Source organism: Macrotis lagotis, chromosome 5 (genome assembly GCF_037893015.1).
Source record: "Macrotis lagotis isolate mMagLag1 chromosome 5, bilby.v1.9.chrom.fasta, whole genome shotgun sequence".
In the NCBI taxonomy this organism is placed as follows: Eukaryota; Metazoa; Chordata; class Mammalia; order Peramelemorphia; family Peramelidae; genus Macrotis; species Macrotis lagotis.
The window spans coordinates 141,139,507-141,165,435 of record NC_133662.1 but is presented as its reverse complement, the minus strand read 5'-3'; the positions used below and the strand labels follow the sequence as shown (position 1 = coordinate 141,165,435).

At 35.5% G+C, this 25,929-nt stretch overlaps 2 long non-coding RNA genes across 3 annotated transcripts in view; one reads left to right on the top strand and one right to left on the bottom strand.

Annotated features, from left to right (window-relative positions):
* The window catches only part of LOC141487970 (uncharacterized), a 108,770-nt gene that overhangs the window by 42,124 nt on the left and 40,717 nt on the right, over positions 1–25,929 (bottom strand). The window contains exon 2 of one of the 2 annotated variants that reach the window (XR_012468554.1): positions 24,441–24,535. This is a non-coding gene — a long non-coding RNA (uncharacterized LOC141487970). Of the gene's footprint in view, positions 1–20,892; positions 21,227–24,440; positions 24,536–25,929 lie in introns of those variants that run through there. The other variant, XR_012468553.1, reaches the window with a different exon arrangement.
* Positions 21,106–23,092, top strand: LOC141487969 (uncharacterized). Its single transcript, XR_012468552.1, has 2 exons — positions 21,106–21,495; positions 22,844–23,092. It is a non-coding gene; the product is annotated as an uncharacterized LOC141487969 (long non-coding RNA).

The following is a 25,929-nucleotide window of genomic DNA, read 5'->3' as shown; positions in this document are numbered from 1 at the left end:
TCATTGTAATTATAGATTTCAGCAGGAGAACTTGCAGCCTGAGATTGGCACACCCTCTTACAGGCTATCTTGTGAAGTCATGCTGTACCCTCACTAAGAAACTAACTGTGTGTGGCCACCATTTATTTTGAGGGAGTTATTTCTGTCTCTATATTCAGAAGATTCCATGAGCCTCTACTAAATTTCTTGAATTTGTCATTTTCTCCCTAGGATAAGGCATGATTGATTCTTTTTTGACTTTGAAAACAGGTGTAATGGAGTGAAGAAAACAAACTGGAGGCAAAAGTGAAGTAGAAAATAAATGGAAAAAAATGCTGTGTTTCTTCAAGGGGTGTGGAAAGGGGACAGAGGTGTCGCTTGTTTGATATAAGTTAGAAATGTTGATGCCATCTAAGTTTTCCTCCAAATGTAGCCAAAATATGGCTAAGTACTTGAGACTTTCATAGCCTGTGTAAATAAACATAGGTCTTAAAGTCTCTGTTTTTTTGATGGTGAAGGAAATTTTTTTACTTTATTGTGAATATCATAATTTGGAATCACTCATTGTTTTTCAGCGAGACGTCTAGTAAAAAATCTCTAAATGGTATCTGTCACAATCCAATCCAATTTGAGTTACTAGGATGTTTGAAACTTTAGAATGATTCCATAGTCACAGTATAAGCTACCCTTAACAATCTAACTCATTTTTCCTAGTTTTCAACAAACTTGTAAAACTCAAAATCTGGAAATTAGGGGAATTCATAGACAGAAACATATGAGGGGTTCAGTGGTGCATCCAAATGCGTAGCCTCAATAACCAAGGGGACCAGAACTACATCCTGAAGAGAATATTACAGGACCTCAGTTCAATTTGTCTGCTTTCCTCCAGGTAACAAGCACTCTATACTATTTCATCATCAGTGAATCAACAAGCATGTATTAAGTATCTATTGTGCACCAAACATTCTACTGGAATACAAAGAAAGACAAAAATAGTCCCTTTCCTCATTCTAATGAAGAAGACAGCATATAAACAATTATGTGTAAATAAAAAATATAGAGGATAAATTAAAAGTAAATTCAAAGAAAAGGAACTAACATTAAGCAAAACTGGAAAAGGCTTCTTATAGATGGTGGAATTTTAGCTGAGACTGGAAGGAAATCAGTAGATAGAGACAAGCAGGGAAAAGTATTTGAGCCACAAGGTACAGAAAATGAAATGTAAAGAGACTAGAGATGGAATATCTTATGAAAAGAATAACAAGTAATAACTATAAAGTAGGAATAGTGTTAAACTTGATGGCATAGGATACTCAAATATCAAGAACTGAGTTCAAATTCCAGTTCTGCCAATTTATTTCCTGTGTTACTTTGGACAATTCCCTTAACTTTTTTTTTGGCTTAATTTCCTCATTTATAAAATGAAGGATTTGGATTAAATAACTGTGAATGTCTGTTCCAACTCTAGATCTTTGATACTATACCTAAGAGAATCCAGTAGAAAACTCCAGGGTGTTTTTTCCCCATTTTAGACAATTCTTACAGCTTTGGCATTCTTTCCATCAGATCCTTACTCTATGGAGTTTTCCAATTTAAAATGAAAACATTTAGAATTGCTTAATGTTGGAGATTAGTGTTGATCATTTTAATTTCCTTGAAGACATTTTCATTTCCCACTTAGGTATTGAGTTGTTAGTAGATAATTAAAACTGGAACTTTTATGTTTAAGAGTTACCTGTAAAATTATTCTAGAATAGGTGTGAAAATGCTGTTAATCTGTTTTACTTTGGGGTAACTTCTCAATCATTATTCAATAAATATTTATTCAATGCTTCCTATTGGCAAAGTACCATACTAGACCACCAAGGAGGACGCAAAAAGGTTAAGACATGGCATGTCTTCAGAGTTGACATTCTACTAAGAGAGATAAGACATGTTCACAAATAGATCTATTAGAATGTTTTTTTTGAAGTTTCTGAATATCTACCAATGAATAAAAATTGTAAATATGCTTGAAGAGACAAATTAATGGCCGTATCCATATTCTGCATTTACATAATCAGGTTGACCAGTCTTTAACAAAAACTTGATCAAATTTTTGGCAGTGAATCTATATGACTTAATGTTTCTTCTGTGTTGCCAAAGGACTTGAAACACAGACAACTCTGCTTGAGGGTAGACTTGATTTTAATTTGGTTTGGAAGGGATTGGGATGCAGGGAGTGGTCATTACTTGCCACTAAGATTCAACTCTACCTTGCTGTTAATCCTCTATTAGTAACCATTTTTCTATCAAGATGTCTTTAGGGGGGCAGAGCCAAGATGGTGACAAGAAAAGATTGAGTCTTAGGTGCTCTCTGATAAAACTTCGAAACTAAGGACTCTAACTAAGCTTTCAAGAGACAGAACCCACAAAGGGACCCAGTGAGGCAGTTCTCCTACTCAGGGTAACCTGGAAAAGAGAAGAAAGGCTCTGCTCCCCCGGTGAGAGGGGCGGCCTGGCAGAGGGGTGGCCCACCAGAGCCAAAGAACTTCAGCCTCCTGGAGGGGTGGGGGGGGGGGGAACCTGTGCAAAGGCAAGGCCTGGACTCCATAGGCAACATCTTAGCCAACAACAAGCCAGGGATCAGGCCCCAATCCCAGCAAAATAAAAGCTGGGATCTATATTCCATATACCTCAGGAGCAGAACTACAACAAAAATGAGCAAAAAAAAAAGCTAAAAGAGCACTCAGTATAGAAAAATACTTCACAGATAAAGAAGACATGCCATGTCTGAAGAAAAAAACTTAAACATCACTCACAGAAGTATCAAAACAGTCTAAAAATTGGACTCAAACACAAAAGCTAATCAAAGAGCTTAAAAATGAATTTCAAAACCAAAGAAGAGAGGAAGAAAAATGGGAAAAAGAAATGAAAGTCATGCAGAAAAATTGTGAAAAGTTGACCAGAGAATTGAACACCTTTAAAAAGGAAACACAAAAGGTAATTTAAGAAAACAAAATCCTAAAAACTAGAATTGAACAGTTAGAAACCAATAAATCTACAAGGCTACAAGATTCAATCAAACAAAATAAAAAGGCTGAAAAAATTGAAGAAAATGTAAAGTACCTTCTAGGGAAAATGAATGACTTGGAAAACAGATCCAGGAAAGAAAATCTAGAACTTGGAAAACATCACAGCAGGAAATCATAAGGGGAACCTGCCCCAATCTAATAGAACAAGATAACAATAAAACAATTGAAAAAACTCCACAGAACCCCTCCAGAAATAAACGGGGGATAAAAACTCCAAGAGCTGTAATAGCCAAATTCCAGACCCTCAAATAAAAGAGAATATTGCAAACAGCAAAAAGAAAACAATTCAAATACAAAGGGAATACAATCAGAGTAACACAGTACCTATCAGCCTCAACAATGAAGGATCTGAAGAACTGGAATAACATGTTTTAGAGGACTGAAGACCTCAGATTATAACCCAAGATGTACTGCACTGCAAAATTCAGCACATATTGTTAGGGGAAAAAAGGATGGATGTTCAATAAAATACAGCACTTTCAGAATTTCCTGACACAAAGACTAGAACTGAACAGAGAAGTCAATTGCCAAAGAGTTACATAAAAAAAGGTAAATGAAAAAGTGGACTGAAAAAACAAAACTGTTTTAAACAAATGTTAGTCCCTAAAAGGAAAGATATAACAATTTTAACTTATTAGAACTTTACTTTTCTAAGGATAATTAGAGGGTAAGATATAATTGAAGACAATGAACCTAAGGAATATAGGTTTAATTGGGTCTAGTCCCTCAGTTGAGGAGGTCCAAGATCATATCCTCTATGTTTGAGATAAGAAGCCCTGGGAAAAAAAAAAAAGCAGAAGTGTCAAATTTAACTTACACTCTGACTGGCTTTAATCATAAGGTGCTAAGCACTTTGTTTAATGAGGGCATCATAAGCTTCAAGGATCTGAGTCAGTGTCTCTATTACTTTACAATCATTTGTAAAGTTCTCAGTGAAATCCCTAGGGCCTCTTAGTACTTTGAGATCTTCAAGATACTTTCAGTTAATTAGCTCAGAATGCTTCACTTAACAAAGGGTTAAGTACTCTGGAATGGGGGGGGGGGGGCAAAGGCCCTTAGTTCACTTAAGTAAGTGGGAAGGAGAATAGGCCAGGAGGAGGAGCACAAATAGTTCAAGAAATAATACCACTTTGGAGGATGTTTTGTGAAGAGGATTGTATGTATTTGAAAGATACTTGAAAAGGGGGTAAGATAAAAAATGATTATAATTATGAGTGGAATATTCCCTCTTAAGAGTTAATATTCCTAGTGAAGTCCTCTCAGGGTTAAAAAATCATTAAAACAAAGACAGACTATTATTCTTAGACTATTCTTAGAAGAGGGAGGGAGGCCTTGCATTCCCAGTCAGACACCCTCCTGATTCTGCTAGGGCATGAAACAGTGGACTATTTCCAGAAAGACCTAGCATTGATTCTGTTAGAGAGGGAAATAGTGGAATACTTCCAGAGAAGAGACCTTGCAGTCTTAGTTAGCCACCTATTTAATAATAGACTGGGAGACCAGTAGCCTGCCTTCTCTTGTTTGATAAGTACTAAACTAAGAAGATAGTAGAATTCCTTAGAAGACCTTGCATACTCAGACATTAATTCATTTACAGAAGGTCATTAGAAATCTTCTTCTGATACCCTCACCATCTTGGATGGTGAGGTAAATAAAATTCTATGAAAACATTTTATCTTCTCTTTGTTGCTGGGTAGATTTTTAGAGTAAAGACTGTAACTCTGAAAACCTTAACCAATCAGTTTGGAAGAGAGGGGGTTAAGGAGGGGAGAATCCTGCTAGGCCATATAATCTTGCTTAGCTATCATCTCTAAGCAGCTCCTTGATCTTCACTACCTTTGTGAGAATTGGAGTATGTACTTTTCTAGAGAAAAGCCAAAATAATCTTTCCTTTTTGTTCAGGGGAGTTTCTGTATTTTCTTAAGTGGATTTTTATCCCTCACAATTATAAGATGCAATTTGAGTCAATGATGCTTATCAAATAATCAAGTAAACAATCTGTGATGATATCTTGATAACAATTGGAGCTTATTAAGCATATTATAGCACCAAGGGAAGAGGCACAAAGATTTATAATTTAAGAGGTAGAATCTGAATGCTGTATAAATTCTACTCAATAGATTTAACCCAGTGAGGAAATAAGATACATTCCCACTTGGGTTTAAAAATCTAACTTAATCTATAAGGAAGGGGAGGACTGGGAAAGGGGAAGATAAAGGAAGAAGGGACAGATAAAAGGGAAGGGAAGGTTTAAGTGAAAGTAAACTGAAATTTATATTTTTAAAAATAAATCAAAGGGAAAAGGTACTAAAATTTTGGTGAGGAGGAATAAGAAAAAAGAAAAGAGATAAATATAAATGGAGAAAGATAGCATAGAGGGAAATAATAAAGAATTAGTCATCTTAACTGTAAATGTGAATGGCATGAACTGTCCCATAAAATGGAAATGGATAGCAGAATGGATTAAAAACTAGAATCCTACAATGTGTTGTTTACAAGAAACACATTTGAAGCAGAAAGATACACATAGGGTAAAGGTAAAAGGTTGGAGCAAAATATATTATGCCTCAGATGAAGTAAAAAAATCTGGGGTAGTGATTCTAATCTCAGACAAAGTAAAAGCAAAAAATCAGTCTCATTAAAAGGGATAAGGAAGGAAACTACATCTTCTTAAAAGGCACCATTGGAAATGGAGTTATATCATTACTAAACACCCACCTAGTGGGATAGTTTCCAGATTCCTAGAGGAAAATTTGAGTGAATTAAAAGGAGAAATTGACAGGAAAAACTTTAATAATGGGAGACCTCAATCCCCCTCTCTCAGAACTAGATAAATCTAACAACAAAATAAAAGGAAGGTGAAAAGGTGAATGAAATCTTAGAAAACTTAGATATGATAGCCCTCTGGAGAAAACTTAATGGGGACAGAAAAGAATATACCTTTTTCTTCGCAGTACATGGCACCTTCACCAAAATTGACTATGTACTAGGGCACAAAACCCTTAAAATCAAATGCAGAAAGGCAGAAATAATAAATACACATTTCTCAGATCATGATGCAATAAAAATAATATCTAATAAAGGGTCAGGGAAAGATAAACCAAGAATTAATTGGAAATTAAATAACTGTCTTTAATAATGGGTGATCAAACAGCAAATAATAGAAATAATTAATAATTAATACAAGAAAATGATAATAATGAGACATCATATCAAAATTTATGGAATGTAGCCAAGGCAGTTTTGAGGGGAAACTTTATATCTCTAACTGCCCATATGAATAAAATAGAGAAAGAAGAGATCAGTGAATTGGGTATGCAACTAAAAAAAGCCAGGAAAAATAACAAATTAAACAACCCCCAATTAAAAACCAAACTAGAAATTCTGAAAATCAAGATAGAGATTAATAAAATAGAAAGCAAAAAAATTGATCTCATAAATAAATCTAAGAGTTGGTTTTATGAAAAAGCCAATAAAAGAGACAAACCTCTGGTTAACCTGATTTTTTAAAAAGAGAACATACTAAATAATCAGTATCAAAAATGAAAAGGGTGAACTAACTGACAATGAGGAGGAAATTAAAGAGATAATTAGGAGCTACTTTGCCAAACTGTATGCCAATAAATTGGACAACTTGAGTGAAATGGATGACTATTTACAAAAATACAAACTTCCCAGATTAACAGAAGAAGAAATAAATTACTTAAATAACCCCATTTCAGAAAAAAAAGAAATTGAAGAAACTATCAATAAAATCCCTAAGAAAAATTCTCCAGGTCCAGATGGATTTACAAGTGAATTCCACCAAACATTTAAGGAACAATTAATTCTTATTCTACATAAACTATTTTAAAAAATAGGAGAGGAAGTAGTTTTACCAAACTCCTTTTATGACACAAACATTGTGCTGATACCTAAACAAGGAAGAACTAAAACAAAGAAAATTATAGACCAATCTCCCTAATGAATATTGATGCAAAAATCTTAGATAAAATTTTAGCAATGACACTACAGCAAGTTATTACCAGGATAATACACCATGATCATGTTGGATTTATACCAGGCAGGCAGGGTTGGTTCAACATTAGGAAGATACTGTACATAATTAAACATATTAACAGTAAAACCAACAGAAACCATATGATTATCTCAATAGATGCTGAAAAAGCCTTTAATAAAATATACCATCCATTCCTATTAAAAATGCAAGAAAGTATAGGTATAAATGGAGTTTTCCTTAAAATAATAAATAGTATCTAAAACATCAATAAATATTATATTCAATGGGAATAAATTCAGAGCATTTCCAATAAATTCAGGGGTGAAACAAGCATGCCCACTATCACCATTACTATTCAGTATAGTATTAGAAACACTAGCAATAGCAATAAGAAGAAAAAGAAATTGAAGGAATCAGAATAGGCAATGAGGAAGCAAAACTTTCATTCTTTGCAGATGATATGATGGTATACCTAGAGAACCTGAGATAATAATCTAAAAAACTCCTTGAAACAATTAACAAATTCATCAAAGTAGCAGAATATAAAATAAACCCACATAAATCATCAGCATTTTTTTATATGACCAACAAAGTCCAAAAACAAGAGAAAGAAAAATTCCATTTAAAATAACTGTAGATGACATTAAATGCTTGGGAATCTACCTCCCAATACAAACTCAGAAATTGTATGAACACAATTATAAAGCTCTCTTCACCCAAATAAAGTAAGTTCTAAATAATTGGAAAAAATGTCAAATGCTCATGGTTAGGAAGAGCTAATATAATAAAGATGACAATTCTACTCAAATTAAATTACTTATTCAGTGCCATGCCAATCAAACTACCAAATAAATACTTTGCTGAGCTAGAAAAAATAGTAACAAAATTCATCTGGAGTTACAAAAGGGCAAAAATAGCAATAGTAAAGGAAGGCAACCTAGCTGTACCAGATCTAAAACTATACTATAAAGTGGCAGTCATCAAAACTGCCTGGTACTGGTTAAGAAATAGAGTAATGGATCAGTACATTAGGATAGGTTCAAAAGAAACTGCAGTAAATGACTACAACAATCTACTATTTAACAAACCCAAAAACATCAGCCTCTGGGATAAGAATTCACTATTTGACAAAAATTATTGGAAAAACTGGAAAATAGTATGGCAAAATCTAGGCATAGATCCACATCTCACACCCTGTACCAAAATAAGGTACAGGATTTAGACATAAAGAGCAATACCATAGATAAATTAGTAGACCAAAAAATATTCTATCTATCTGAACTATGGAAAAGGGATACATTTATGACCAAACAAGAATTAGAGCACATTATAAAACTGCAAAATGAATAATTTTAACTACATTAAATTTAAAAGTGTTTGCACTAATAAAATCAATGTGCCAAAATTTGAATAAAAGCAGAAAGCTGGGAAACAATCTTCCCAGCCAAGAGTTCTGATAAATGTCTAATTTCTAAAATATATAGAAAATTGTATCAAGTTTATAAGGGCATAATTCATTCCCCAATTGACAAATGGTCAAAAGATGAATAGACAGTTTTCAAATGAAGAAATTAAAGCTATATGTAAGCATATAGAAAAATGTAAATTAAAACAAAAATGAGGTATCATCTCACACCTATTTGATTAGCCCAGATGAGAAAAAGGGAAGATTTTCAATGTTGGAGAGGTTGCGGGAGGATTGGGACATTGATGCATTGCTGGTGGAGTTGTTCTGGAGAGCAACATGGAACTATGCCCAAAGAGCAATAAAACTGTTCATACCTTGCTTTGACCCAGCAACTCCAATCCTAGGACTATATCCAAAAGAAATTGTAAAAAATGGAAAAAAGTCCTACATGTTCCAAAATATTCATAGCAGCCCTTTTTTGTAGGGCAAAGAATTGGAAATTGAGGGAAATTGGAAATTGTCCATCAATTGGGGGATGGCTAAACAAGTTATGGTACATGATACTGTGAAATATTATTGTTCTATAGGAAACCATAAATAGTCGGTCTCTAGAGGGCATGGAATGACTTATGGGATCTGATGCTGAGAAAGGGAGTAGAGCCAATTTATACATCCACATTATGAGACGAACAACCTTTTTGGAAGCAACCCCTCTCTGCAGTCCAGTAAGCTAGGACAACCATATTTGACAGATTATGGACTATATTATCCCCAACCAGAGGAAGAAAAGCAAAGCAAAACAAAATATACAGAAAAAAACACCCCTACCAAATCTGATGAACACTTTATAAAAATTATCTCTTCTGAATCTCTTTCCCTTAATCCTAATTCCTCATGCCAAAAACTACTAATTTGTAAATATGTTTAACTATATATATATGTGTATATATATATATATATATATATATATATATATATATATATATAATGCTAACCTGACCATTCCCAACTGAGGGGAGAGGGTGGGAAGGGAGGGTGGAGGGAAACTTTGTAATTTGGAAATAAACATGTACAAATGGGTGAAAATAAAAAGAAAGAAAGAAATAAAGAAAGAGAGAGAGAGAGAGAGAGAGAGAGAGAGAGAGAGGAAGGGAGGGAGAGAGAGAGAGAAAGAAAGAAAGAAAGAAAGAAAGAAAGAAAGAAAGAAAGAAAGAAAGAAAGAAAGAAAGAAAGAAAGAAAGAAAGAAAGAAAGACTATAACAAGATGCCAGACGGGAAACTCCAACCCTGGCTGCAAATGGCCCTTGGTAATCTAACAAACATAAGATCTATAATGAGGTCAGCATTTCTGTTTAATTTATTTTAAACTTTCAACTAAAGTATATTTTGTTATTGTGTCTGAAAAGAAAGAAAAAAAAAGGACAAACATCTCATAAAAAGTCTATCCTGGCTAGGAATATGTTCTCAAACTTACTTTAAAACCATTCTCTCTGGTATGTTAAAAATATGTGTTTTTCTCCCAGTCTCCTCATTTCCTACACACACACAATTTTATTTAATTTAAACAGTATGCCTGCTAAAGTCTCTGGCTCTTTCATTCTCTTTCTCCCTACCACGTAGGATGACTACCTACCCCTTTATACTTTCCTTTGGGATTTCCACCCTTACTATTCATCCCTTCCACACATACTCTATAAGCATGTTCTCATTCTTTTGATCCCTACTTGAAATATGCTCAACCCACAATAGTCTGCAGACCTTTCCAGTCGTCTGCCAGGGTGAAGGTTCAAAGAAACTAATGGTAGTAAATGCATTCTAGAGGTGAATGATTAAGAACACACTCAAGAGATTAAGCTTAGTATTCCCCTCAGGCACAGCTGTGGCAGAGGAGAAGTTTGGAGCTAGTAATGAGCCCATGCCACAAAATTAGCTTCCCTAACTATCTTCTACTCTACCACTTCACTCAGATTCAATGAGAGCCAAAGAATTTTAGAACTAAGAAGGAACCTTAGAGATTCTTGGATCCAACTGTGGTAGTGTGGAAAGAATCAGAGGTTTTGGGTTTGAAACCCATCTCAGGCATTTATTTACTTGTTAGTTATATGACTGGGCAAACTACTTAATTTTTATGAGCCTCAGTTTCTTACAGTACCAAATACAGTGTCCAGCACATAATAAGCCCTAACTAAATGGTTGTCAGTTGATTGATTGATTGATCGATTGATTGATTTATGTGTAAAGCTACTATAATGAGAATATTTAGAATGTCTTTTTGACAGGGTCAATACAGGAAGAAAACTGTAAACCTTAAAATGTTCTATAGATAATTTTATTATTATTTTAGAGATGAGGAAACAGACCTGCCTTATTCTAGGGAATTCTAGGACCAAAGGAGAGATCCTTCTACACATCCAGCTCTAGTCTTTCTTCTGAGCTCCAAGCTTGCTACATTAACTCCTTATTGAATATTTCAAACTTGAGGTTTTAGAATTATCACAAACTCAGAATGTCCCAAACAAAATTCATTATCTTTTCCTAGTCTCAGATTATCCCCATTCTCTTCCCCCTCTTAGAAGAACAAAATCTAAATCATTTGAAGCATACCCTAGTCAAACTTTTTTCTTAAGGATTTCCAGGACTAGAATCTATATCATTTGCCATAGTACTCTTGTTGCCAAAAAGGACTTTATGCTTGGCCTAAGTCTCATTTACTGGATTGAAAGTCTCTTTTCTTGGTCTTTGGCAGAGATGGGGCATTCTGGTGGGGAGGTGGGAATGAGGGTATGCCCTTTAAATACTTGCTATTATTATTAAAATCAGCTGTGTTTGATTTTTGCTTTTACCACTATAACTGTGGTTTTGCCTCAGATTCCTATAAAACTCTATAACCTCATATAGGACATGCCCTTTTTTGTCCTGATGCCTTTGTACAGGCTCTTCTCCACCCCAGTGGTGCACTCTCTCATTTCCACCTCTTAAAAATACCTCCATTTTCCTTCAGCTCAAATTGCATCTCTTGCCTGACAGCTTTCTGGACCTGATTCCCTCCTCCTACCACCCCTCCCCAACAAGTACCATATATTTGTTTTTCAGTTAATTATTTTGTATCAACACATATACATATAATTTTCTTCTCCTTTAATGTAGGCTATATGACAGGAGGAACTACTGCATTTTTCTCTTTGCATTTTCACCTAACAGATATTTAGTGTTTAAATGTGTGTATTGATTTCTTGATTGTGACAGAGGCTATATAACTTGTAGAGGTGCAAGGAAATGCCACACAGCTAAAAGTCACAAATATTTTGAATTTGATTCAACAAATATGACTCTCAGATCTATACATCCAGCTCTAGTCTTTCTTCTGAGCTCCAAGCTTGCTTCATTAACTTTCTTTTGGATATTTCAAAATTGATGTCCTAGAATTATCACAAATTCAGAATTTCCCAAACAAAACTCATTATCTTTTCCCCAAATACCCAAATACCCAATTAAGAACACCTTTGCATTGGGACAACTAGGTTGCTCAATGGATAGAGCCCTGGCCCCAGAGTCAGGAGGACCTGAGTTCAAATTTGACCTCAGATAATAATTACCTTGTGTGACCTTGGGCAAGTCACTTAAATGCTTGCCTTGCAAAAATCAGAAAAAAAAGAAAATAAAATATCTTTACCTAGGTTCACAACTTCCATATTATCCTCACTTGCGATCAATTTGTTCAATCAGTTGCCATATCTTATAGTTATTATTTCTACAGTCTCTCTCCCAAAGTCCTCTTCTCTCCATTCACAAGCTATCACTTACTCAGTTCTATCTCAAGCTTCCCCTAACTTCAATTAATCCTTTACAGTATTGCTGAAGTGACTTCTTTAAAGAGCACATGTGAGTGTGTCACCCCCTCTACTCAGTAAAATCTAGCATTTCCTATTTCCTTGAGGTTCAAATAGGAACCCTTGTGTTTGGTACATAAAGCTCTTCAGAACCTGGCCTCTTCTTCCTCTTTTAGTCTTCAGACATATAATTGCCCTCTACATGCTCTATCATCCAGTTATCTTGCTGTTCCACAGCCAGAATTCTCCTTCTCCATCTACTTCCCTACTGCCAGTGCAGAAACAGAAATGGGACGTGGAGAATTCTGGCTATGGAATGGCAAGATTAAACTGGATAACTGCCTTCCTCACTTCTCCCTCTCAGAATCCTTGATTTCCTTCAAGATTAAACCCAAAAGCCACCTTCTACATCAGCAGCAGGGAACATCTGGCCTTCAAGTCATATAAGGTCCGTGAAATCATTTGGTCTGGCGCTACCATGAAAACTGCAGGCAGGGCTCTATATTCAATATATCTAGGAACTTTTTAGGAGTTAATTAATTAAATGTTTGACTAAATCTAGCAAGCTAATTTTTAAGTTGATAATTTTGTATGACCCATTAATGATGTTATAAATATCCAAATGGCCCTGGACAGGAAAAAAAAGTTCCCCACTATACAAAGCTATATTAATTTTGTATATATTGCACATATACATCTAAGTAAATGAGCTAGTGGCCACCTAGCTACAGTGTAAATTCCTTAAGGGCAGATGTGGGCCCAGAGGTCAGCACATGGTAGGCTCTTGTTAATTGATAAATTGTCAGATTAGAATGGAGATGAGATAGCAGAGGTTGAGAAGTAGGAAGAGAAAGGAATAGTGATTTCATTTCAGTTGTAGATTGCTAACCCAGCCAGCTTGCTAGACAAATGGTCATTTTATTGCTGTCAACACCAGTAATCTCTTAAAGTTGATGCTAAGTTCACTCTGCAATTCTCCATGAGAAAAGACTTTTCATAGTGGTTAAGAATTAGATAAGATCTCTTTTTTTTCCTTCTTTCATTCAATAAGTGTTCATTAACATATTATGAAATCATTCTCTAGTCTGCAGAAGCTTACATTCTTTTTAGGGGTGAATATGAACAAACAGGTAAAAGCAAATCTATACAAGCTAGAAACAACCTAATATCCAGTGGGGAAGTTACTGGCAGTGAGGAGAAAAAAGGATAAGCCTTAAGGAGAAAGGAGAACTTTACCTGAATCTTCAAGAATTCTAGGGATTTTAGAAAATGGGGAAGTGAAAAGAGTGCATTCAAGGGACTGGGTTGAGAAATGCAAAGTCAGGAAGATGGGAAATGGGGTACCATATAAGGAAAGAAAATAAGACAGCTTGGATGGAATGTAGAATCTGGGAAATAACATGCAATCATCCTGGAAAACTGAGCCAAAGCCAGATTGTAAATGGCTTTGAATGCCAAGCAGAGGAATGTGTATTTGATCCTAGAATCACAGGAAGTCACCAAAATTTCTTTAGCAAGGAATGGCCTGAACATTAATTTCTGGTAAGGGATTAAGTGGAATATTGTCGAATGTATGAAAGACTGAAAGATTATAAAATTAATTTAAATCCCTATATTGTGAGGAGGGTTAGATTCTTTTTTTCAGTTGTGTCCAACCCTTCATGATGCCATTTGAGAATTCTTGACAATGGTACTGGAGTGGTTTGCCATTTCATTTGCCAAATGAGGAAACTGAGGCAAATAGGGATAAGCGAGTTGTCCAGATCTGGTACTTACTCAGGATGATGAATTTTCCTGGCTCCAGGCTTAGAATTCTATCTACTGTGCCACTTAGCTGCCCTTCTAAGATTCTATGATTTGCCATTCAATAATACAGCAGTAATAAGACCCATGATATTTTAGTTAGAAATAGCTTTCTATCTAGTCTAAAATTTTAATTTTAAAGATTATAACCTTCCCATAATGTTGACATTGTCAATTCTACCTCCAAAAACATTTACCTTTCCAATCTTCTTTAAAATTAGCTTCCCACCATGTACTCGTTAATATGTTGACCATCTAGTGCCCCTGCCCTGCTGATTTTCTCCATATCTTCCCTCCAGGCATTTTTTTCAGGCTAGCCAGAGCTCTCTCCCTCCTCCATTCTGACTTCTGATATCCCTGGAGTCCTTTAAATCACAACTAAAATCCTACCTTCTATAGAAAGCCTTTCCTAATCCTTCTTAATTCTAGAGCCTTCCCTCTTTTAATGCCTATTTATCCTGCATGTGGACTAAGAGATGTCAATAGGTTAATACACTTAAATATGTGTTATGCCTCAGGCATTGTACTAAGGAATACCAAGAAGAGACTAAAGACAATCCTTATCCTCATTACCTAATGAGGAAGACAACAAGCAAATATGTACAAATGAACTACAATATGGGATTGTTGCTGTGGGTCCTTCATTCTCAAGAAAGACAAGACCTCAGGGAAGTGATGCCGTGATAAATACATGAATTAGATTTGAGTGAGGGGGTGCTGTGCTAAGTCACCAGCCTCACTTTCTCCTCCAGAGACATCTGGGTCCAGTGACCAGATATGAATCAGGATGATCAGAGATGGCCTTGCATGGGAGTAGTTTGTTAAGTGACTTGCCCCAAGGTCATACATCTAGTAAGGGTCAAGCATCTGAGGTCAAATTTGAACTCAGGTCCTCTTGATTCTAGGCCAGTTCTTAATCCACTGTTCTACCTAGCTGCCCTTACATATGCTTTCACATAAAACATATTATCATGTTAGTCACAGTTTTGAAAGAAGAAATAACCAAAAGAAAAAACAAAAAAGAATAAATTAAGTGAAAAAATATGCTTCGATCTACAATCAAAGTCCAGTTTTTTAATCTGGATGTGGATAGCATTTTTCTTCATGAGATCTTTATACTTATCTTGAATTATTGTGTTGCTGAGAAGAACTGATTAAAGTTGATCATCATTTTAAATAAGATTTCTGTAGCCCAATAGTGATAAAGGATATTTTGGAGAAAATAAATAGAAAAAATATCAATTAAACTAAATAAACTTTACCTAATTTCCCTATGAGACTTGGACTAAACAATTCAGTTAGCACTTAAATCTATCCCTAGTCCTGGGGAGTCTTTTTTATTGGAAAACTTTTAAAATAGATTTATGATTTTGATTTCCTATTAATTAGAGTCCTGCTGTGGGTGAGACTTATTTGTCCCACTGAGCTAATTTACCTCTATTTAATGAAGATTTTGCATGGTGAATACATTAGACTTTAGAGACAAAGATTCATGAACAAATATTAAACACTAATGAAATAATGCCTACAAAAAGAGTTTGACCCCTTATGAAGTTGTGGTGTTTGAAGAAAAATCATTATGTGGATAAAAATTTTATTATTTTAGAGATAGGGACTGGACCTGTGATTTCATTAGTATAAAGACTTATGAGGAGAGGAAAATTCTTCTAGAAATGGAGTTTAGCACCTCTGAATATATTATCATAAGCAAGTTGTCCTTAGAGCATGGAGATAAGACTTGAACCCAAGTCTTCTTTGATGTCAAGGCTATTTGCTATTAGTTCTATGCTAACTTTTATGACTCAAATTCCAACCTTTTGTCGTATTATACCATCAACTCTAAATTGACTTGCAGTGTAGAATATAATGCATCCCCCCAAAATCATTAACTATACTTATCATATAGTAGAACAGGGCTGTCCAAAATATGATCAGCAGCTGCATTCAGCTTACAGTGCAATTTTATGTGGTCTGCCTGTGGGTTTTAATTTTCACGAATGAAAAAACACAATAATTTGCATGGAGTGCATATAAGAATTTTTAATTTCATCACTAATAAATAATCTTATTGATGTTAATTTTCTTTGATGTTTTTAAGCAACATTACAGATGGAATATATGGCACATGGAATTTTCAATTGATCTGTGGGATGTATGATGCAGACTAATCAGTATACACCTACCTGTGTTGTCACTTTGTTGTTTTCTGTTTGCTTTTGGACTTAGGGAAATGTCCTATTAATGATGTATGATCCCCCTTTCTAAGAATTTATGAAGCAACATTTTATATCTAAGAACCTTAGCACTGAGCCCTAGCATAGCACTACATCTGCTGAACATGGACTGTACTTTTATTCTGGATGCGGCCCTCAAATATTTTATTTTAATGCAACCCTAAAATAACCTGAGATTGGACACCCTTCAGTTGAATTTGAAATTTGAAAATTTGAAAATTTCAAATTTGAAAAGATAATTGTCCTCCTTTTCATAGGACAAAACTGAGGGAGAGACCAATTTAGATTGCAGTTATAGAATAACAATAGCTATCAATTAAATAGCACTTTAAGATTTTCAAAGTACTTTATGTTATAAATTTTGATCCGCAAGGTAGATTCATTTATTGTTCACATTTTGCAGTTGAAGTAGCTGATGCAAAGAAAGCTTATGTGACTCCTGTGTTACACAGTAAGGCAGGATTTGAACTCGTGTTTTTCTAACTTGAAATCCAGCTATTGTACTGTCACCTAAATTTGTCTAATATGGTAACCCTTTCAGCCTGACCTTCCTAAGATGGTCTTACAATTTTCCGATCATAATTAAAGGCAATAGAGCTCAGGGAATCATGTGAAATTAAGTGTATCAAGGATTTAGTATATCAAGGAAACTCTTTTCAAAGGCTTCCCTTTAGGAAAGTTCAATTATATTCCTATATCATAATCCTTTATAATTATGCTTCAATGATATATCAAGACTATGAGTTGGATGTATTGAACATACTGCTAATCTGAGACTGCCCATTCTAACAAATGAGAAGTCATCAATTCATAGCTAATGTTTTTGGAAATTTACTCAACTATGCGTATTGGCTGCTGTGAGAATTAAATGAGATAATATTGTAAAGCATTTTGCAAACCTAATGTACTATAAAAATACTGTCATTGCTGTTGTTATTGTTACTCTATTTTCCCCTAAATAAGCTCTAGCATGATTTTTTTCCAGATGCTAGTAATATAAACCATATCACAAAAATAAGCCCCAGTTCAGATAGTCAGTCAGATGGACACATTTTCTATGATGGATGTATTGAATTATAAAATAATAATATTAATATATAATTAAATATACATAAAATATTATTGAGTATTTGTAAATTACCAAGTGAGAAACTTGGATGAGAGTTAAATACCTATTTAACAGATGAACTCAGAACTTATTACCAAATGATCAATTGGAGTACAGATATAGCACACAAATAAAGTGTGCACTTTATCCTCTGGACGGAAATAAAACCGGACCTCTAATAATCACTAAGGTAAGAAAGATAAGACTGAATGTGTTTTGGGTCTTGAAACTGAAAAAACATGGTGTAGTTATAAGGAAGTGGGTTGATTTAAAACTGTCACTTGTTTGTGAGATGGCTAAAGAGATCTGCTAATTTGGGATTCACTTAAAACCCCTCTCCCCCCCCCCCCCACTAAAGACATGAAGAACTTCCCTGTAGGGAGAAGAATAGATAAAATAATGATTCCTGCAGGAATGACTGCCTGTTTCCACACATCCTTTGAAAATAGGCCCTATGGGGCATCTAGGTGGCACTGGGGAGAGAGTATCAGCCCTAGAGTCAGGAGGACTTGAGTTCAAATCTAGACTCAGATTTTTAATAATTACCTAGTTGTGTGACTTTGGGCAAGACACTTAACCCCATTGCTTTGACCAAAAAAAGCCTGAATGTATCTTTCAGAGTAAAAATGAATATAAGACCTGGTCTTATTTTCAGAGAAACACAATGTCATCTTCTGAATGAGGTCTGGCCTGATCATTTTAGTTTTTGTTGTCTTTTCTCTAAAGTAGTTTGTAGTACTGTTGATAGAGGTGCCAGACCCGGAGTCAGAAATACCTGAGTTCAAATGCGACACTTGGGTGGGTGATTAATAATGTTTATTGACTAACTGGTTCATATCTGTCTTTATATCCCAAGTACTGAAGGCAGTGTTGGGGAACATAGTAGACATTAAGTATTTATTTGCCTGCTTGATGGAGTCTATTCTACTGGCTATAATATGATAATGAATTTCTGGTAACTGTGACTTGGGGGTATAAAGAAAAATACAAAATAAAAGGTATTTATTTTTGTTGAAATAGATAAAATATTCTTCCAGGGAGAAGTTAATATACTCCTGGTTAGATTCCAGAGAGCTTCCTGGTATTGAAGAGTAGGGTGTATGTGGGGGAATGAAGCTTACAAATTAAATTAGTACTGTCCTTCGTAATAGGGACCATGGGGAGGTTCCCTGGAAGCGTCTGTCTTTGGACTGGGTCTGGAACATGTTGCTGGGTCATAGGATTCTTTTGTTGTTGTTGTGAGTGAGCAGAAATTATCTCACATAAATAGCATTTCCTCTCCAGTACTTCCCCTTCAACATTAGAAGTAAGTATTCTTCCAAAAAAATGAGATATTTAGCCAGTCTTTTCCCCAGAGTTTCTAATGTTTCTGTCTGAATTCTGCTCCTGCAATAAACAGAATCCTTATAAAAGCATTTCTAGAATGCATGAGCTGTAGCAGCCAACTCAAAGGAGGTAGGGGAGAAGCTGTGTTTTTTTGCATATCTTTGTATTTTATGCCAAAGGTATCTGACTTTTTAAAGCATAGAGATTACAAAAAGCTCCTTTAATGGCAATTGCGTGACCATTTCACCCATTCACTGCACCCTCACCCTCCAAAAAATACATTATTTTTCAATTACCATTAAAAGTCCAATTCTTTGAACAATTCCAGTGCTTTCTCTTCCCTCACCCCAGATCCCTACTCCCTCATCACATGCTACCTCCTCTTTAGACAGAACAAAACCTAAACTATTCAAGATAGACTCTAATCAAGCCTATTCTTAAAGACTTAGAAATAGCAACTCCATGATTTCCCTTAATAACCTTTTTGCCAGGAATTATTTTCTCCCAATGTCTGGCCTCAATCTCACTTACAATATTTTTAAAATCTATTTTCTCTAGTCCTTTCCTGAGCAGAGATGAAAAACAGCTAGACCTCACCCTTTAAATGATAGCTATTGTTAATGGAAAGTGTGTTAAATTTCTTTCACCAGTGTCCCTGTGGTTTTACCTGGCATTCTGCTGAAACTCTATAACCAGATGGTCACAGTGGAATGTTTTCTTTCAGGTCTAACATAACTTAAAAGATAAGAGATGGACAGGTTGGCAGAAGGGAAGAATATTTCATGATTCTAAAAGCAGTGACAAACATTGTTTTCATTAGCTGACCATTATACCCTTCCAATAAAGACAGTAGGCTAGTGTATACTGATTTCTGACTGGTAGCCAGTACTCTTCAAAAACCCAAATTTGGTAATAGTTACTGAATTCCATCAGAAATGACATATAAGTTAGGCTCATGGAAACAAAATTTATAAATGGGAAGAAAGAGGTTTCAGTTTAGCTGGTTATCATCTATTGAAACAGTGTAGGAGAATGGAAAGCATGATGTTTTTGGAGCCAGTTGACTAGGGATGGAATCCGATTTACTTGGGAAAGTCACCCAGTATCACTGAATCTCAGTTTCCTCATTAGCAAAGTGAGGAGATTGTACCAAATGATCTCTGAGGTCTATTCCAGTTCTAGTTCTATAAGCTTATGACCTTACTGAATTTTTCTGTCTTTGAAGTTCTGATTTTTCATACCTGGGAATCTCTAAAAAAGAGGCAAAAACATGGAGGGTGGTGAGGTAGGCTTTATGATGTTTCTAATCATTCTTTCTTTATAAGGATAGTACATGGTATCTTCCTCACTCAGCATCTTCAGTTTCTAAGTTCTTTCTGGGTCATAATCATCTTTCACAAATCCCCACAATGTTTTTACTCTTGGTAATCAATGAAAAGGCAAAGATTTCAAAGTGAAAGTAATCAAGTAATAACTATAACAACACAACATCCCTTCTATGAACCTGGAGTTCTCTCTCCCTTGTATATACACACTATCCATATGAAGAATGAACATGCATAAAGCATCAGAGGTGGAAGAAAATACTATCATCCCTCGAAATAGAAAACATGTAAATTATGGCATTTCAAGTCACAAGTAATATTAAAGACTGAGTTGACAGTTTGTCAATAACATCAGTGAATTATGTTTTTTATTTTTTGGTAAGGCAATGGGGTTAAGTGACATCAGGTCCTCCTGACTCCAGGGCCAGTGCTCTATCTACTGCACTACCTAACTGCCCATTCAGTGAATTATTTTTTATAAAGTCAGAAGATCCCTCAAGGGATCATACTTGAGGAGGAAATACTTGAATAAAAATAAGAGACATGAATATGTGACCTTGGTAAGGAATGCTTGTATTAATGTAAGACTTAGAATATACTGCATAACACACTAAGATTTAAAACTAGATACTATGAGATGTGACTTAGGAGAGTCGTTCTACCAAAAAGACAATGAAAGCAGTGTTATTAGTAGTAATACTCAGCCTGGACAGTAAAATGTTGGAATATTGGTTCTAGTTGTGCCCTATATCACTTAAATATATAGCCTTGAGCAAGTCATTATATTTCTCTGCCTCTAGCTTACCTCATCTTTAAAATGAGGGAGTTGGGCTGCTTGACTTCAAAGGTCACTTCTGTGTTTCTGTCATCTAAATGAATTTTTTTTTGCTCCTCTCAGATGTGTAGGTATCCTGTCAAGAGTCATGGTTGGGTCATGTGGGGGAGGAAAAGGTGGTATGCCACATGGATGGATTTTCCTCTTACTAGTACAGTCCAGGTTTCTGAATCCATGCCTAGAGGTGGAGTAGGGAGGGCTTTCCCTGCACCCACACATACTATGATTAAGGCTGGGGTGGGAAGCTATCTGAGTGCAAACAGAAACTTTCATTTTTATTTCCAACCCAACCTTTCTCTAGTCTGACTCACTCAGTGATGCCACAGTCTAATGTTTGTGACCTAACAGTCAATCACCATGGAATTCACACAAACCCTAGACTGTTGAGGAGCATCAAGGGAGATGAGTTGGACCATTCTGGAAAAGGGGGGAAAAAAGCCCTGAATCTTTCACACAGAGAGGCCACATTTCAAACCTGGACTACCGAGTCCTCATGTGGGCACTTCCACCACTGACTAAAATGGATACATGGATCCCTCAGAGTCTATTGGAGCACCCAAATATGGATTTAAGGTAACCAAATATAAATAAATATCCTGGCAGTTCAGCAAGACAAGCAAGAAAGGGAAGGGGGGAAAAGCCTATGTAATAATTCAAGGAGATTTGGTGAATCCATGTCATTTCTTTGCCTTCTTCTAGCATGTGGGAGTGGTTCTAATAAAGGAAAAAAGAAATATCAAGGTGAATAGTCAAATACTAAAGGAGTTTAACAAGGGTCGGTATTAAGCTGACATAATATTTCATGTTTCTTAGTTAAACCAAGGTATGATAATACCAAAAGAATTGAATCTTTTTGAACTATTCCATGTGTCTGTGTAAGTGGGGTCATTCCATCACTCTCAGGGTTCCTTAACCCTTTTTGTGCCCTGGATCCTTGGGCAGCTTGGAGGCAGAGGGGAGAACAAGTATTTATTAAGTATTTTCTTTTTGTTGGGCACTATGCTAAGCACATTACAAATCTTAACTTATGTGATGTGCAGAACAACTCTGGGAAGCAGGTGCCATTGTCACCCCCATTTTACAATCAAGAGGTTAAATAACTTGCTCGGGGTCATACATGTAAGAAAGTATCTGAGGCCAGATTTGAATTTACTTCTTCCTAACTCCAAGCTAAGCACTCTAATCACTTTCTTACCTAGCTATTTTGGAATTAGGTTTAACCAAATGGTGAAATCTGTGGACTGCTTCTCAGAATAATATTATGAAATACATGAAATGAAATGTAAAAGAAAACAAAGGATATCAATTGAAATACAGGTATCAAAACAAAAAGGAACTACAGACCCTAGGTTAAGAATCTCTGTTCAATGACACTGAGATGGGCTGAAGAAAGCAAGACTGGAGGGCTGACTGACCAGGAAAAGCCATTCTCATTACCTGAACTGCCTCCCCAGGCTAATAATCCAAAGAACTGCACACTTCCCTGACATAAGCAACCCTGTATCAACAGACTGTTTCCCAGCAGGGCTTGTGGCTTACAAGTAATGTGAAGGTCTTTTTATAACTGTCGATGTTTAATTTAAAAGGAAGGTCGGAATCAGTGGTAAGGGGAGGGGAATGTTGTGAACTACTAACCAACTGAAATGGAGAAAAATCATAAATACCAGAGTGTTGGATTATTTGAGCGTCTCTTGAAGTGGAATAATGAGCCTTCTTCATGTTCTGCTTTTCTGGATTTGGCTTCCTCTGACAAATTTGCAGGCATTAGGGTCTGTCTGGAATTCATTCCAAGTTGGAGGGTTACTATTTTTTTAAGCTCTTTTAACATTTTGCAGCTGAGGCAGCCCCCAGAGCAGGAAGCTTGAGAGTGAAGCATTACCAAATATGTCTTTTCTCTTGCCCATATCTTTTATTTCCACAGGAAAAGAAGACAGACGCTGGCAGTGGACAGCGTACCAGTGAGGGCCCAGCAACAGCAGGCTGCCTCAGCAGACAAGACAGGAGAAGCCCATCAAATACCCTATTATAAAAAAAGGAGGCTGGTGTAGGCAGCAAAAAGTCTGAGACATTTCCACAAGTACTCAGGCTAATTCAGGAGAAGTGGGGGTCACCACTGTTTAACAATTTGCCCCCATATCCATCTGCATTAAGGAAAAGACTTGTTCCCATAGTCCTATGAGCCAGTGTCATCATTTAAGTTGTTTCTGTGAGAGAAAATGTGGAGATGATTGTGTATGTGTGCATATAGGAAAAAAAATGTGAATTATCCAGGCACTTATTTTGAGGATCATTTTTCTTATTATTTGAAAAACATAATTTTTGTTTTATGATAGGGAGGACAACATTATTCTAGACTCATGTTCTACAACCACTTATCTTCCCAATACCACCTATCTTCATTAATAACTAAAGGAGCTACAAAGATAAATAAGGCACAATTTCTATCCTCAAAGGGTTTATAATCTAGTATGATAGATTAAAATCTATACCCAGATAATTATAATAGGAAAAAAAGGATAGGATCAAGCAAATTCAACAACTATTTATTAGACATTTTCTATATAACAAGACATGAGAAATAGTCTAAATGAATCTGGATCTGGAGTTAGAAAGATGTTAAATTATTTTTCTGATAGTAGCTATGTGACCATGAGGGAGATGACTTACCCTCTCTGAACCTCAAGAAACTGTCTAAGAATTATATACTAAGATTATAGGTGGTAATAGCCAATGGTTAGGGGAGTTCCTCACTAAGGAATTAATGTGAAGAGTTGTGCTAGTTGCTAGAGTTACAAAAATAAAAGAATAGTTCATACTTTTTAATAATCTTCCAAATCATCAGTCAACTAGGTGGTACAGTGAATGGAGCACCAGCCCTGGAGTCAGGAGGACCTGAGTACAAATCCAGCCTCAAACATTTAATAATTACCTAGCTGTGAGACCCTGCACAAGTCACTTAATTTCCATTTCCTTGGAAAAACAAAAGAATCTTCCATTCTACTGGATAAAAGCATAAGAAAGGGATGAACAAGCTACTTATGGGGGTCTTCACTGGAAGAATTTGGTTGAGGGCACAGGTAAGGACTCATAGAAGATATGCATTTCAGCTGATTCATGAAGGACAGCAGGATATTAGAAATGGGACTAGGGTGGATAGGAAAGGACATTCCAATAAAGAATATCACTAGGGACTTGTATTTGCGAATGGAAATATTAAAAGAAAAGAATATCCTTTTCAGGTGTTATTTGATGTCAATATTATTATCATGCAGTATTTGTTGCATCCCCCCATTAAACTGACTATTTTACAGATCAAAAAAGGGTAAAATATTGCTCATGTGGATTTCAGCTCCCATAAAATAGAAAAAGAACAAAAACCTTTAAAAAAGAGATGATTTTGTGGTGGCTTCTTGATTTAATTTATTCTGCCACTTACATCACAAGTTTTCCACAGTATACAACAGAAATGTTTAACAAAACTGAGCTTGATCATAAGGGGGGAGCTGTTAGTCACTTACCTGATCATGTTCAGTTCAATAATGGACCCACATTCGGTCAAATCAATCAAGTAGCATTTAATAAGTATCTCCTATGTGCCAGTCACTGCTTAGTTCTGAAAATAAAAATACAAAGAATAAAACAATGTCAAGTTCTTATATATCTCAGGACTTGAGTTCCTTCCTTGGTTTCCTCCCTATTTCTTTGGTAACAGTTTTTGTTGTTTGAAATTGAAGGCATGTATGTTTAGCCTCTAGGATCATAGTTCAATGACCCATCAGAAAAATCCAACCTTTTTGTCTGTATCTCAGGTACCTGAGAGCACAAAATTTCAGTTTTCCAATTCAAAGCTTATTCTCCTAAGACAAAAAGCCACTGATGGCAAGTTCTAACACTGATAGCCCTGACCATTTCTTGTTACTTTACTGTCAAGAACAACTCAATTTCTACCCTCAAATGCACAGGATGGTGGTAGTGAAAATTTGAATCATCTTGAAAGACCATAGTTAGTAGAGCTCAATGAAGTGGGGTATACAGATATACACATAGATATCCCTAACCAGACACCATTGTCCAAATGTATTTCATTTTATTTTTTCTCTTTGTTTAGTCCTATCCAAAATCACTTTCTAATTATGGAGCCAATCTTACTTTGCTTATTCTTCAATTCTTTTCATTTTTGCCTTGACAACCAAAGCTTGGTAAATAAGGAATCCCTTACATATTCCTTTTACCTGAACCATAAGTTGCAAACCTAAAACTGACTTGTATATCATTCATGTTTCCAAAGTACTTATCTCAGTTATTTTAATTGTATGGTCTCATGTATCCACACAACCACCATATGAAGCATATATAATGGTCAGGTAACAAGTACTTATCAATGCTTACTATATTCCAAACACTGAACTTAAAAAAAAAAAAGAAAAAATCCTGTCTTTTTCAGGATGGAAGGTCAGGGACTATATTCAAAGTCTCAATCTCACCAATGAACATCACAGGATCTACCACATTTTATCTACTTTTACTTGTAATCTTGGAAGATTTGTCTTTAAGTAATCCCCTCCCCACTCCAGAGTTTCACCATAAGTCCTAATTTAGTGATTAAGCCCATCACCATAGACTATAGTAGCCCAGAACTTTTATCTCGGAAGAGCTACATTTAGCCTCCTATTAGTTAAAACAAGGTAACAGTCACCACATCCAGCCATACTGCCCTCCTCTAAACAAGAGCAAATTTTCAAAGCACTTACCACATCACTACTAAAACACTAATTCTTATGGAATACATTTAGAAAACTATATGTGCAAGGCACTGGAGATAAATTCTAAAACAAGACTGAAACAGTCGCTGTCCTAAAATTGCTAATATTTAATATATGATATTACATATTATATAATATTATATATGATACATATTACATGCAATGTGTCCTATAATATAGTAACAATACATTGTATTATGTATACTATTATACAATGTATAATACATAATTTTATATATAAAAT